Source organism: Ciconia boyciana, chromosome 13, assembly GCF_034638445.1.
Source record: "Ciconia boyciana chromosome 13, ASM3463844v1, whole genome shotgun sequence".
Classification (NCBI taxonomy): domain Eukaryota; kingdom Metazoa; phylum Chordata; class Aves; order Ciconiiformes; family Ciconiidae; genus Ciconia; species Ciconia boyciana.
Window position 1 is genome coordinate 9,551,188 of NC_132946.1, and position 15,788 is coordinate 9,566,975.

Here is a 15,788-nt window from a genome sequence, read left to right on the forward strand (position 1 = left end):
TTTGTGAAAGAAATCCATTAAATCCATTGAATACCCAACAGCAGTAAAAACATAGATCAGCTTGGACTGAGGCTTTTAAATATTTACCTTATTTAAAGTAGCTTAACTTCTCTTCCTTCACACTCAAAAACCAGCATCCCAGCAATGCTGAGTGTAGGAAACGAGGAGAGAAGAGATTTACAGGAAGGCTGAAAATGCATTTCTTTTAATTTCTCTCCTTTTCAGATCTTGGCATGTGGTCACTGAGCCACATGCCACAACCTTTTTACTTCTATATTGGGCGCTTAATGCAGCCTCACTGAACGTGAGAGCAGACTTCCTTGCATGGTGAACATGAGCACAACGTGGTCAGTGGACACAGCAGCTTCTCAGTAACAGCAAATAACAAGCAGCCCGGTGCTAGCACTGCGTTTGTGCCTGTGCCCATCTCCATTGCCAGTGGGGAGCTTGTGGTGACCTAACACAGCAAGGTCCCCTGAGAAGGGATCCAGTCAATCCCACTTCGGTGGGATCTGAGGGCTGAAAACATCTCTCTCAAACCCACGGACGGCTCAGCTTTGGTGCATTTCCCCTAAGAAATGCCAAGTCTGCACAAGTCCTGCTGAGGACAACAGCCTGGTTCCCTCCCACCACAGAGGTTGCATTTGTACACCAACTCGTACTGCTGTCCTGCAAGAGCAAAACCCACGCTAAATCTGAGCACGCCTTCCCCAGGAGGGAACGGCAGCAGAAGGCACAAGCCATGAAGACCAGGACGCCAGGCAAAGGCTGGCTCGTGTGTGGAGGGGCTTTCTCAGGAGAGATTGAGGCTACTCGGGTCGGTCAGGAGCGGCAGAGGCGGGATGCCCAGTGAGCACGCACCACCTGGTCCTCTCCCACCAGCAGAGCCATTGGGCTGCAAGACCCAGCCGGCAGCAAGAGCTGCTGGGCACTTCTCTAGGAGGTGCTGGGGCACCCCGTGGACCACGCTGGTTAGAGCAAGGAGAGGGGCATGTCTGGGGAAGGGGGGACCTGAGAGCGAAAGCCGACCCTCGCCCACTGAGGGGCTGCTACCCACCTAAACCTCCCCAGACTGCAAGGGAAATGAGGAGCCCCCTCATCCCGTAGGCTGTTTGTCCCTGTGATCGCAACAAAACTTCACACTTACTTGCAATAATAAAGCGTAAAAGGGATGCTCGGCCTCGCTGTATTTGTCACAGCAAGGTTAAACTTATTGCTCCCTTTACCAGTGTTTTACAGAAATTAAGTTTTGTGGCCATGCCTTCTACCCTCCTCTCAGAAACCTCTCTCTGGTCTTTGTCAGTTGATAGTAACCAAAGTTACCTTATGAAAAAGGTACTGTATGTTTCATTTTGGGAAAACACTGTATTTATAACTTATTTTTATTCTAAATTTGTTATGAGGAATGCTTGTCTGAGTTACATGTGAATGAGTCTGAAGTGCAATATCTATATATATGTGGTTCCTTTTGGAGAATGTATCTATTGAAAAAATTATTTATACAAGAAATTCACTATTCTACTTAATATAATAGTAACCTTACAGAAAATAGTGAATGTTTAGGGCTTTTATTTATTAAAAATTTCAATTAAGTGCATGGCATATGCTGCCATTCACATGGTGTGATTTATTAGTTTTTGTAACAATGTTTATCCTGCAAACTAGCAGTGTCATCTGATTTTTCCTGTCCTGATGGTGTATTTTTGTAAATGACCATATTTAAAAACCAAAATATTTCTGCGCGAATATTTTATTTCCCACTAAAAATAACCCATTAAATTGTTGTAACTTCATTTGAAAAAACTCACAACCCTTTTCCATATCATTTTAGAAATGACAAGGTGCAATTTTCATGTACAGTGAATGGGTCATTTCATTTCTGGTAATTTAGGGCTTTAAGAGCTTACTTCCAAAGCCCCTTGAAGTCAAAGGGAAAGTTGCTTGTGGGTTCTGTGGTTGTTTTTTCCAATCCCCATCAATTTAGGAGGGCTTTGGATCAAGCCGTATCTTGTTAACAGACATTTGAAGCCTTCTTAGAGTCCAGTTTGGATAATAAAGCCTTGACTTTTTAGTCTGCCATATGGGAGCTGCTGTTGATAATACTTGCCTTATTTTTGGTTGTGTGAAGCATCTTGCAATGACTGTTGCTAACTAGCCAATGTCTTGCTGTATTATTCGTACCTCCTAATTTTCCAATAGTAAAAACTTAACCAAGCACATATAGTGTCATTATTTAAGGAAAAAGTATCCTGGAGACAAAACCATCTTTGTTGTGGAGATGGTCTTTTGTACTCTATTTAATTTATATTTCAAATATCTGCAATTAGAAAAAAATAAGCTGTGAATGGACAGTTTTACAATTACTTACAGGTATATGTCCTTGAAGACCACAGCTAGGAACAAAATACTTTTTAGATGAGTTGCTGGTATATAAAATTATGGGACCTATCACCTATTTAAATTGTGAATATTGATATTTTCATAAGTAGACAATATATTGTGTTTGACAAACTTGTTTGTATTATAATAAATTATGAGATGGTGCATAACTTCCTATTGTGTTTGGAGCTATTGTTTGATTTATAGATTCTTATGATATACTTTTGATTTATAGGTACTTATTATATACTACAAATAAGACCAGTTGTTGGCAACCATTACTCGGTAAAACATGGCCTCAGATTATGGGTGTTCATTCATTTGTTGAAAAAAACCCCTGAAATATAAGATATGCAAGTTATTACTGGCCCAGTTCTTCATTTTGAACCAAAGTCACAGCTGTTGTAAGTGACGTTTAACTGTTAAAGTCAATGAATCCCTATCCCTAATACCAGTGGGAAGTTGGACCTGAGACAATTTGCACGTGTCCAAAGCAGGTGTGGTGCCAGGAATCAGGCTGCTGCCCCAGTCATTGCAAGAGATGAGATACCCAGACAGCCAGGCCCTGGAGAGCAACACGCATAACCCTGATTCCCACCGTCGATCAATGCCAGAATCAATGGCATAAGCTTCCCTGCAAATAGGCTCTACTCAGTCACAGGAGCTGGGGCAAATGGGACAAATGGCAGTTTGATTCAAATTTGAGAACAAAATGGGACATTAAAAAGGAAATCCTCCCAATCCACTCTCCCCGGGGATGCACAGGGTACACGTTTTACAGGCTGGTCCCCTTCTGCCTTTGCAAGTCCTCTCATTTTGCAAAGACAAGAGGACCAGAATTCCAACAGAATGTTCGTCTAGAGATGCGCATCCAGAGTCCCTGCTCCATCAGCTGGTCCCAAACGTTTTGGATTTCATACGTTCCTGTAGGGTATTTCAGTCTGTTGCAGAGATAGCACTTACAGATCTATATATTGTTAAATATCTGAACATGAAAAATATATTATAGCTGTTGCCAGAAATAGAAAGTGGGGAAAAAAAAAAAAAACTATGATGAGAAAATACAAAATACTAGAGATAGAAAGTGGGTTCAGGACCTCAGGGGACTGCACGTGGAAGAAACCCAACATTTCTTCAAATGAAAAATACTAATGCTATGCAGAATTCATACCCCAGTCAAATGTAAAACTTTGTGGGATCAAGCTCCTAGCTTCTCTGGAGAAGTAATAGGACATTAAAAGAATATTAAAAAATATTAAAAGAAAGAGGTGTGTGAAGTAGAGAAGGAACTGATGAGAAAAGTCCAGTGCCTTAGAGATCAAGAAATGTAGGGTTAAATGCACGAGAGGAGAGGGTGACCCAGGTAATGCCAGACCTGCTCCTCTGATCTCCCTGGTGTGAAAGGCTTGGGAACAGATTTTAAAGGACAGCATCAGAGAGAGACAAATGAGGGGGAAAGGGGCACTGCTGCCAGGGGCAGTGTCAGATTTGATGCAGCTTATCAGAGTTGTTCCTTATGGAGGGAGCCTGGGATCTGCCTGTCTCAGTACTTTCATTAATGGCTGTGGCATGAATAGTACTGATGAAGTGTACAGATTATTTAAAAAGGCATTGTACTGCCAGCAGAGGACTGAAGGAAAGGTATTTCATGTAAGAACCAGATGACCTTGAAGATTCAAGTGATAAAAATGGGATGAATTCAATAGTAATAAACACAAGGCTTTCCACTTGTCTGCCTGTAACAATACATTTGCTATAAAACCTCAGTAGTCAGAAACCACTGAGAACCCAGTTGTGCCAGCTGGGCTTCAATGATGATGAGTCACCAACAGAAAGCAGCTGAGAAAAATCTCAGAATTCAATCACAGACATTTCTAAAGATACAGCATAGTATTAATTGTATTTTGCAAGGCTTCATATGCTATATGCATATATATACATATCTCAAGGGATAAATAGCAGTAGTTAGAGAAGAACTTGATAAAGAAACAGAGCTGGAACAAGAATAAGTGCTTATGAACTTTCCTTGGGTAAATTTACCCTGGAAATTAGAAGACCATCTCTAACTACCAAAGCAGGGAGGCTCTGCAAAAGCCTTTCCAGCAGCCCAGATCTCCCCAGTGGTTTTAAATGGAGCTCGGTGGGTTCATGGACAGTATTACGAGACGAGGCAGGCAGCAGGATGGGCTGGGACCGTGCATCCTCGGAGCTGGCAGTCCCACAGCCCTAACCTGCGCCAGCCCCCTGCACCCCCTTGGCAGCTCAGCAGGGCCCTAACTCAGCTCGAAGGACAGGAGATGTGGCCCCCGAGTCCATTCACCCCACCGGGGATGCTTCGAGGGAGATAGCCAGCACACGAGCCATGAGAGCCACCAGCTGTTCGAAGCAACTCCTGCGTGCAGCCAAAATTAACTCAGCAGCCCTCACCGAGGATGCTACAAGACCGGGGACCACTGCTAATGCATTCCCCATTGAACTCGCACTGAATTCTGCCTCAGCTGTTCAGTTCTTTAAAAACCTCTTTAAACCCACCAAGCAGAGTAGAATAAAAAGCAGCCTCACACAGTCTTGAACTGTTAAATCATAATCCCACTATTAGCAGGCTGGGGCTGGATTTGCAAGATCTGCCTTTCTGACAGCATGCAATTAATTCCCGGGAGTTGCCAGACACAACAAGCGGGTTGAAAGGCTCCAGCCTTTTGTAATAAATAGGCATCACAAATGAATTTACTATTAGCTTGCTACAGTGGACCAAAGACACATAAATATTTATTACAATTACAAAATTGTGTCAAAAAAAAAAATTAAAGGCTCATGTTTTCCTGCCTTACCAACAAGCTAGAAACCCTGCTCCACCTATTTCTCACTCAGCGCCTTCTTTTAGCGGACTAAACGCACAAGATGAACCGCAGGCAAAAGTATGATATTGAATATTATAGTCAGAAGATTAATTTGCTGTAACACAGCAGTACCAAAAACCTTCAGCTGAGCGTGGCATCTCGCATTGGCTGGTGCTGTGCAGCAGCACAGTGAAGCAGCCCCTGGCTTGAGGACTTTGCAGGGAGATACGGCGACGTACAACAGCCTAGTGCTCCAGGAGGTCCATCAGGTGCAGGCTAGCCTTGCAAACGGGTCATGGGAAAGGCAATAAAATAACATGGGACAGACAGAGAAGCACCCTATGATGCTGTCCTCGCCATGGCAAGGAGAGACCCCAGGATGGGTCCTGCCACCAGAGCCCGACTCCTAATGGGGCAGTGACCCTCAGGTACAGGCACAGCACTGCAGATGAACGATGGCGTTCACACCCCCAAACAAAAAGCAGTAAAGGGTTAATGTCACAGGATGGATCAGCTTCTGATGGTTTAAAACATCAGCGGCTCCCACCCTCACAGTGTCACAGCACAGCGAGGCAGCCCAGCCACAGGACAAGTGCCCAGGCCCCTCGCCATCCCCGTAGATCTGCCTCGCAGGTGGGGTTCACCTCGCAAGATGGTGATGCCTGTTGTGTAGACAGCTCCCCATCAGCCACTCACCCCGACCAGCAGAGATAAATTCGTCTTGGCCACTGGAAGTGCCCAAAGCGCAGCAGAGGAGTGCCACGTGCCACGGCCCCGAGCCGCTGCCTTCGTTGCCTGACTGAGGGCAAACAAGCCCTGCCTCCACCAGCCATGCTGCACACTTGGAAAAGGGCTTCAAAAAAGGGTACAGAATTTAAATGAGTCAAGACTTTTCCCTGCTGGATTTTATAACGGAGTTTGCAGCCCAGCCTCAGGACAGCCAGGCTTTCCAGCAACAGGATTAAAGACATTCAACCTTGTGAATTAAATATCACTATAAACCTCGCGATGGGCAGTGGTTTCCAGCAGTACCTTCTATTCATTTGTCACAGTCATCTTTGTAAATGTAACTGATTCTGCTGGACTGAGCTCTCACAGGTTTCTGTCCTGCAGGTACTGACCTTCAGCGTTGCTATATTTCTGGGATAAAAAAATAAAATAAAAATCCAAATCTGAGATGTTGTGTTCATGAGGAAATCTATCAGAGCCTCTGGCTGACTACCACATATCTCAGGTATTGGGGTAACTTGGGACCACACATGACACTCAAAATCACACAGGGATGCAACCAAACCAAATCATGCATTTTAGAAAATGTTGCTTAAAACAGCCTTTAGCAGAGATCCCTTTCCTTGATTTTCTTCTATATGTTTTTAAGGGACCCCCCTCCCCCAGATCCTTTAATGAAGACAAAGAGCATGCACTGTGGAGTTTTTCCTCCTTTTTCTTTCTTTTATCTACTTAGGAGTTCCACAAAAAGCTACCTAATGGAACTGCAGGCAGTTTCAAGGAAGGTGTAATTGTGCCCAATAACACAGGAGCAGTAGCAGAGGGATTGTGTGTATTACCTCATCTTTTAGCTCTGTCACTGGGGGGCTCAGTTTAAACAGAAACAACCCACCCCCCATGTCATGCTATGAATCCTAAACAGGCCCTACTGAACAGGGGTTGACCAATGTTAGATGAATGCTTTGCTTGTATTTAAGGTAAGAATTCCACGTTGGTGATGTTGAACCGTAACGTGCAAAATGCTCCGGCTCCCCCAGCAGCTCCTGCTCTGGGCTACCAGCCCTGCTCCTGCCCCAGGCTGGCCCTTGGGCTCATCCGCGGCCACCTGCTCTCCAGTCCTCCTCCTCTTCCCCTCTCCTGCACAGCCCCAGCACCCCCCCGCACCTCGTCCCCCCGCTCAGAGCCAGGCAGGGCTGCCCTGTTGGTGCCGGGCTGCTGGGCTCATACGCACCACGTCCCCCCCCACGTCCCCCGGCCGGCCGCTGCCTGGTGGGGACACTGCACCAGTTTGCGACATGACATGTTTTCATGGTGGGGGGAAAAGGGGAGGTGTGGGGAGGTGCTGCTACTAGCAGCCTCTTGCCTCTAACCTGGAAAGCAGAGAGCACTATACAGAGCCCTGGTGTGCAGGAACCAAGACCAGAAGATATGACTATTTTTATTTTAAATTGTAGATGTCAGATGAATCACATCTACATCTTTCTGATCAAATAGGCTCTGTAAAATAGCATCTGTTGTTATTTATCGCAATAATAGAGGTTATGTGGGGAAAAATTAGCTGAAAGCTGCTTTATAGATTAACACCTAACTCGTTAGAAATGTACAGACTAAGTAAAGAGAACCAAGGTACTTCTCATACTTTTTGCTCCTGGTATATCCAGATAGATAAAAACACTTAAAATGGGAGTCCGCTTCAGGGTCCAGCACAGCCCATGCACTCCAGCACTCCGACAAGGGAACCAGAGGTGGTTCCTCCCCTTCTGATGCTCTGCACGCCAGCGGCGTGAATAACAAGCAGCCCTGCACGCGCTGGAGAGAAGCACTGTGCCCGACTGCGATAAAAAGTACCGCAAGTTGAGCCGACAAATAAGCTCAACCACAAGTCATCCAAACAGTCTTTTAAAGCTGCATGCATCCCAGAGGATCTCCAGCAGACATCTGGCCACAGCTGGCTGCTTAATCAGCTGCCTGCAGGAAGAGCCACATGCATAATAAACCAATTTTCATTTAAATGGCTATTGCACTGGTGTGACCTTTTCCAGGAGTGCATATGGGTAAACTCCAGCAATCAACAGCACTAAAGCTCAGCAGCTGCATGCGGGAAGGCTCACGCCTGACAATTTACTGCTCACAGCCAAAGCCGGAGTACACCAAAGAGGAGAACAGCGCTTTGTGTTTGCGTCTGCGAGCACCGAGAGGGTAGCAGCGCTCACGGGGTGAAGATAAGGATACACATCTGCAGATTAGCTGAAGAAGAGACCTGCTTAACATGCAAACCCATCACGCTCTGTGTGAGCAACTGCACCAGTGATTCAGAGAGGAGAATGAAGAGGAAAGGGATGAAATTTGCAGTTTAATTCAACTACTAGGAATTATCGAAGTGGGGAAAACTGAGAAACAGCATAGGGGAGTCCACAGGCAGAAGGCAGTGGCTATTTTGCTAAGCTGTCACCTAATATAGCAGTATATTAGTATGAATAAAAGAAATCTAAATCTCAAAACCATCAGAGAAATCCAGGAGACAAAGGCAAGAATTAGGCCACCATGGTCCAGAGCAGCAGAAAGGCCAGTGTTCCTCTGGATCACCAACGCAGGAGGGTCCTACCAGGTCCCCGCAGAGACCGAGGGCAATGCAGACCACGCAGAAGGAGCTCTCCTTCAGGGGCTGCCTCAACCTGCCTCAGCCAGAGAGAGGCTTGGAGAGTCTTTTTGTAACCAGGGCCAGAGCAGGTAGAAAAGCACCATGAAGGAAAGTGCTGCTTCCATATGTGTCCATGCAGCACCTGCAGGCATCTCAGCAGCTTCCCTCCCACTGCAGGCTGCACCCTGCAAGCCGCTGGGATGCTGCAGTGCTCAGCAGGGCCCTGCCTCTGCATGAGGCAGCTACCTGTGCTACCGCAGGTTGGTAGCTATAGCAATGAGTGAGCTGAAGAATCAATAGGTGTAATTATAATGAATAAAACTGCTGGAGTTAACCAGACAGTCCTAAGACTGGAGTCTGGTATTTGCTGCTGCTGTTCCTTTTGCCGCCTAGCAAAGCAAAAGGTGTCCTGTTCATTTATTTATTTATTCATCTTTATTCTGACTTTAGCATCATTTACTGCCCTTCTGTCTGAACCAGCCCACCCTCCAGGTATACACAGGCATAGCCACTCTCTGGTTTGGACAACACTGGAAATAGTCACATCGTTGGTTATCAAATAAATATCCTTGCACAACTCAAGATTTCAAGCTCTCACTTTCCAGAGCCCCCTAGGGCTACCGTAGGATTTCTGCTCCATGTTCACGACTATGCTCCTTCCACTTTGCTGGTTCACATCTGTCAGCTCTGCCCCTGTGAAGGGGCACCAACGCTTGCTCAGCTCCCTGCATCCCACCTGGGACAAAGTCCTCTGGTCCATCCTGGGCTGGCAGGGGTCAGCCCATTAAATGCCCTAGACCCAAAGGCCCAACACAAATGTGTCAGAAAACAGACAACCCAGAGAAGGGCAGGTATTTTAAAACACCTCACCTGGAGCTCTGGAAAGGGAGCGATACGGTCTGCATTCCGCTCACACAGCTATGGTCCTTCAGTGCCTGACCAGCCCCTTCTCAGCATCCTCTATGCAGGAGCCTTGTCTGGACTGAGGGTTGCTGGCAGCTTTCTCTTGGGAACAGCCCCACAGCCAGCAACAGTGTATGGCAGCTTCTGGCAGCTGCCACGCGACCTGTCCTGTCCAGGACAGGCTGTTCCATAGGCATCGGACAAGGCCATCAGTCAGGCATGCGTTTGGGTGCAGTCCCTGCTGGCACAATCACTGAGCAAGCAACCCCAGTGCCCAGCCAAAAAGCAAGAAATCAGTGTAAAACTCGCCTCAGCTCTGTTGTCCTGGCCCGGGACCTCCATGGCAATGCCAGGTGCCGGAGCCGCTCCGCCAGCACTGGCAGCAGGAGCTTAGGGAAGCCACAGAGAGGCATATCTACTTCTGTCCAGCAAAACCTGCCCCATTGCGGAGTAACCTGCAGCCAACAGCTCAAAGGAGCCCTTTCTTCCCTTGTATTTTCAGTGTTTCACTATTCTGTTTTATTAACCATAAAAAGAAAAATAATCTGAACTGAAACATGTGCCAAAAGGAAAACGCTGGGGGTCAAACACACATAAGTCTCCCTGAAGTGGCAGCCAGCGGGAGATGTGTCAAAAGGGGCTTTGCTCTTCTCCAGGCCAGAAGAAACCTTGGGAAGGGACAGCAGTTTTGGAGACTAACGTAGCAAAAAGGCGCACGTGAGCGTGCCTCGATTCCCTGCCTCTGCACATTGCTGCTAACGGACTCCATGCCCACAAAACCGACCACGAGCAGCCCAAGAGGCAGCCCAAGCCTGCAGACCAGCAGCACGACCTGTGTCTGCAGGGAAGCGAGAGAGGAGGTACGAGCACGTGTCCCCCTCCGCACCCGCCGAGGCTCACGGCCACCCGGCAGCACGGCCTCCCGCGGCCACGGCTGCCCTCCCCTGCTCCTCGCTCAAAGCAGGGGGAGCTGCCCGTGCGGCACACCACCTCCCGAGAGAAAAGGACAGTCACACTAATGTTAAGGCTCTGTGTATAATCACAGACATTAACTGCACCACTTAATCGAGAGAGAGAAACTAGCGCTTGTTTGGTAACCACCCCGTGTCTGCCAAATGGTACAATTACTGCATCGCGCCGAGCTGACACGCTGCAAGGTACCCCCCGAGCACAGATTCGGCCACAATCTAGCATGGAAAGGCAATGGCAGAGATGACAACTAATCGGTGCTGCTAATGTACATTAAACAAAAACAAACCATTCTCCACTCAGGCCTCTCTGCACTAGTCATCCTCTTGAACTCCATAACTCCCCCTCTTTTTTTTGTTTGTCATCAGCTTTACCTGTGAAAGTCTTGGGGAGATATATGAGGACAAGTTATTTTTCTCTGCAGTGAGTCATCCCTAGTTATGTCCACTTAGAGTTCTTTGATTTCTATCAGGGAGAGAAAGCCCCAGATGGTGGAAGATGCTGCCCACCACCACCCTCACTGTGCCCCCCTTCAGCAATGCAGGACCTGCCTGCAGAGCCCCAGGATCAGGTTTCTGAACACCAAGAAATTGCCGGGCTCTGCTCCCATCGGAGCCCGTGGGTGAACTCCAGCAGAGCTGAGCGGGGCTGCAGCTGGAGCAGCAGGCTGTTGCCCTGTGCAGGTGAGCACCACTGGGCACCAAAGCACTGCACTTAACGCTCACCACAAAGGCAAGCCCAGCACAAGATCTGTTTGCTTTCCAGTTGTCGTGGTTTAACCCCAGCTGGCAACTGAGCCCCACCCAGCCGCTCGCTCACTCCCCCCCGGTGGGATGGGGGAGAGAGTTGGCAGAGTAAAAATCAGAAAACTCGTGGGCTGAGATAAAGACAGTTTAATAGGTAAAGCAAAAGCCACGCACACCAGCAAAGCAAAGCAAGGCATTCCTTCACTCCTTCCCATGGGCAGGGAGGTGTTCAGCCATCTCCAGGAAAGCAGGGCTCCATCACACGTAATGGTGACTTGGGCAAACGCCATCACTCTGAACATCCCCCCGTTCCTCCTTCTTCCCCCAGCGTTATGGGCTGTGCACGACACCACATGGTGTGGGATATCCCTTTGGTCAGTTGGGGTCAGCTGTCCCAGCCGTGTCCCCTCCCAACTCCTTGTGCCCCCCCAGCCTCCTCGCTGGTGGGGTGGGGTGAGAAGCAGAAAAGGCCTTGACTCTGTGTCAGCACTGCTCAGCAGGGACTAAACCATCCCTGTGTTACCAACACTGTTTTCAGCACAGATCCAAAACATAGCCCCATACTAGCTGCTATGAAGAAAATTAACTCTATCCCAGCCAAAACCAGCACACCAATCCAACTGCAAATTGCAAACTCTTGGCATTTTCCCCCCAAGCAAGTCTTAGGAACATCAGTGCAAGGTTTGATCTGCACCACATGTCCAGGGCTTGTCAAGAAAAAACCCAAAACTGGGTGAGATTCCCTCCTCGCAGGGTCAGACAGGGTGGAAATGCTGCTGACTCAAAGATTTGCCTCTGAGTCTGGGTGTGATGGTGCTCCCACTCTACTGAAAATGTTCATAAACCTAATTGCGAAGGGAAATCGCTTCTCTAGCCCCACTCGTGGTCGGGTGCCTCTAAGAAATCAGTCACATATAATGGCTAGACTGCTGGAGAATTTTAATGCTTCTTTCATGCCCAAAAGTATATAAAAACTTCATATAATGGATTGTCTCCCCTATCTGCCCTTTACAGGTTGCTCACCTCAGGTTTATAAGCTTCTGAAATCCACGCCCCTGTTGTAACACACCAGCACTTTTTGTCTGTGCAGCAGACTGCCAAAACCCCTCTTCTTTTCAGAATCAGCACAGGCACCCACATAACCTACAAACTGGTGGGGGCCCAGACCTGCTTCGAGGCTCTGGGTGCTCCTTTGCTGGGACCCTCAAGCACAAAGGTGCGGAGCCCAGCCAGGTGCTGCCGCAGGGCATCAGCGCCGTCAGGCAGCCTTGGTTTTGTAGCTGCTACTGAACAACAGGCAACAAGACAAGACCTCACAGAAAAAAAGATTTAGACAAACCATCCTTTACTGTACATATTCCCTGTGAAAGGGCTCAATGTTTGCACCAATTATTAATGTCTGCTAACATCTGGGCTTCTATGCATGCAAGGGAGCCAGGGCTGGATTGAATTATCACTAAGCAAAGATCTCTCTCCTTTTCTATGTTGAATACATTCAGGTGAATAACTCCTTTCCAAAGATGAAATTGCAAGTTGGGCTTGAAAATAAAACAGTTTTCCTGCTTCTGTCCTAGCATTTACAACATCTGATACCAGGTTTTAAAGCTTTAAACGTTCCAGGAGATGAAAGTATTAACTACTTAAATGGATTCAACAAAACTCATCTTCACATGCTCACAAGAGACTGAGCATTTAAAATTTACATTGCACACATTTTCTAGTAATTTTCTGGAAAACAAACTAATAAATTCTGAGTTAAAGACTTTGCTATGCCTTTCTTTGTCTAACAGGCAAAGCTCAGCATGCGGCTAGTTTCCACCATATATTCCCCCCACGTCTGCAGCCGTCCTCCTCCCCAGGCCGTCGGACATCCTTCTCTGGTCGTGAGCCTCACACCCACCCCCAGCCAGACTGGGACCGCAGCTCGTTCCCTCCACATCCATTTCTCTAATGCATCAGTGGGTCACAGAGAGGAACACAGACCCCTTTCCTGCTAATCAATCACTTATGGCAGTAGGCATTAGAGGAGGAAAATCCAGCTTTTGCATTCTTACAGAAGATATTCTGACCTTGTCCTTAAGAGCCGATTTGTACATCCAGCACTTCCACAAGCAGCTACCACCCTTAGCTGGAGCCACACCAGCCTTTTGTAGCAAACTGTTCGACTGACTCAACATGAATCTCACGGGCCATGAGAATTCGGCAGTCTCAAACACAGCTCTCACATTATGGGAAAGCAGGCGGAGAAATTAATGTTGCTGTGGGTTCTCAAACTAGCGTACCAGGCTCTTGCCGGCTGTAAGTGCCACCACCCCGACCTCGCCTCCCGGCAAAGCAGTTTCCTGCACCTGCAAAGCCCCATCTCCTCAGTCAGCACTAGCACGTTCCCACCGGCCACGCGATGCTCGTTGATGAGGTTTGTGACGCAGCTTAAACACGCCGGGGCTCAGACACGTGAGCTGCTAACGTCCGGTGAGCTCCCAGCTAAGCAATGGCTGATCAGAATATCTATCCATCAAAATGATATTTCAGAAGCAGCTCATCTGGGTCAGCCTTTTAAATCACATTGTCCTCACCAAGACACCTCAGTTTTACAATTCCTAAAACCAACCTTTCCTTCATGTAAATAACAAGCAGGAGCTGAAGGCTGAGTTAGTACAGAGGCAGACAAAGGACACACCGATATCTGCAGGCACACTAACGCTTTGTGAATATAATTTATAATGAACCGTGCACGCTATTAAGGTTTTGCTGGCCAGGCTGGCCTCTCAGCAGGTATGGAGATCTGGTTCAAGACCTGGGGTTAGGATAGACAGCTGCTTTCCAGGACTATGGCGATACTCTCCAGGAGCACTGCCTTGATTTTTTTTATTTTTTTTTTTAATACTTTGCTTTGAGAACTGCACTGATGCAGAAACCTGCTGTAAGGATTACTGCAAACAGATGATCCGACATTAAACAGGCACTTTAAAGCCAATGCATGATTTCCAGAAGAGCCCTGCCTCCATCAGGAAGCCATGATGTATGCCTGTATGCAGGCACAGCCGTGCTAAGGCCAGTGTTAGCTGACGAAGCTGTACCAAGCTGAACCTGGCTCCATCGATACCAAGTGCTGCTAGCACCGTGTCTGGTCACATGGGACAAGTTTGTGGCAAACACATTTGACTTTGTCGCTTAACTGTAGAGGAAAAGCTGATATTTTTTCAATGGTTTAAAGATCCAGGAACAAGAAATCTGCATATTTCCAGGGAATGCATACCAACATCCAGGTCAGCAATTTAGGTCACGCTGGCCTTGTTATGTTGCTGTCTTCTGCTCTGAAACAAGCAGCCAGCTCCAGAGGACAAGGCCTTAATATGCATCAAACCAGGTCATTAACAGGGAGAAGCCAAGAACTTCATGCTATGCTTTTTGCGCTGAATGCACCTGAAAGATGAATATGAAACACTAAAGAGAAGTTACAAATGGACAGAAGGCTACCGACTGTGAAAACAGAGCCAGGGCTGTAAAATCCAGGAGACCAGGACATGGCATACTTTTCCAAAATGGCTATTAACATATTTCAGCAGTTTCTACCATCTTGAAATCCCTGGTGGGATGGTGGGGGAGAACAACCTTGCAAGTCCTGAACAAACATAGCATTCAAGCACAAAAATAAGGTCTACAGTTGCTTGCCATCTTAAAGCATCACTATGCTTATAAGGAAAGTCAAGGAAACCAACTGCAGGCCTAAATGTTAATAGGGTAATTATAAATTCTCACATATTAAAAAGGAGTGTTTGAGCTTTATTTCATATCGGATAAGAGCTGTAGCCCCCCTCTGCTGCTGCACCCCGCCAGAGGCAACAACGGTAAAAACAGCAGGTGAACAAGGAAGACCAGTTGCCCTGAGGGGACCATCTACCATCAAAAAACAGGTGACTGAGTATTCAATTCCCACTTTTACTCTTGAAAAAAAGCCCTGTTTCTGGGCACAACATAAGTTTGTTCAATTCCAAGAACCAATGGTTCACCTTAGTATAATTACACCGTGTGAACAACGCACATGGAGAAAAGTCGCTTTCTGCATCAAGTTTGGCAGGTGTCAGTAACCGGAGCAAATTCCCTGTAGTATTGCTACATGTAAAATGATGAAGGAATACCAGCCTAAAGGTGCCAACGAGGATTTAAGTCTCCAGTCACGGTTCTCAACTCTGCCACTGACTTCTCAGATAACCTTGAACATGTCCCTTGAGATCTTCCCCTCTGCAGAAGCCTTTTAGGACACTACAGTTTTCTTCACACACTCAAGTATTTCACTTCTGAGAGATAAGTACCCTAGACATGAGAAAGAGGCAGGAAATTATGCTGAATTAAGTCTCTCAATCATCAGTGACTTCGCTTCCTGGCTTCTCAGGACCTTTAAGGCACTCCAGTGTTGTTACTTATCACCAACATCCCTGGCTGTGTTTTCTCAGCAGATTTCCCCATAAGTTATATTTTGATAACCTACCTATGGAGCAGAGTCTGCTTCCCAAAACAGGAGCTCATTGACGGTCTGCTGATGATATACGTACAGATATTCAAGAGTTGCTTCTACAG

General features: G+C 47.1%; 1 protein-coding gene across 2 annotated transcripts in view; it reads right to left on the reverse strand.

Annotated features, from left to right (window-relative positions):
* IQCK (IQ motif containing K) overlaps positions 1 to 15,788 on the reverse strand; it is a 173,608-nt gene that overhangs the window by 42,444 nt on the left and 115,376 nt on the right. The window lies entirely within an intron of this gene.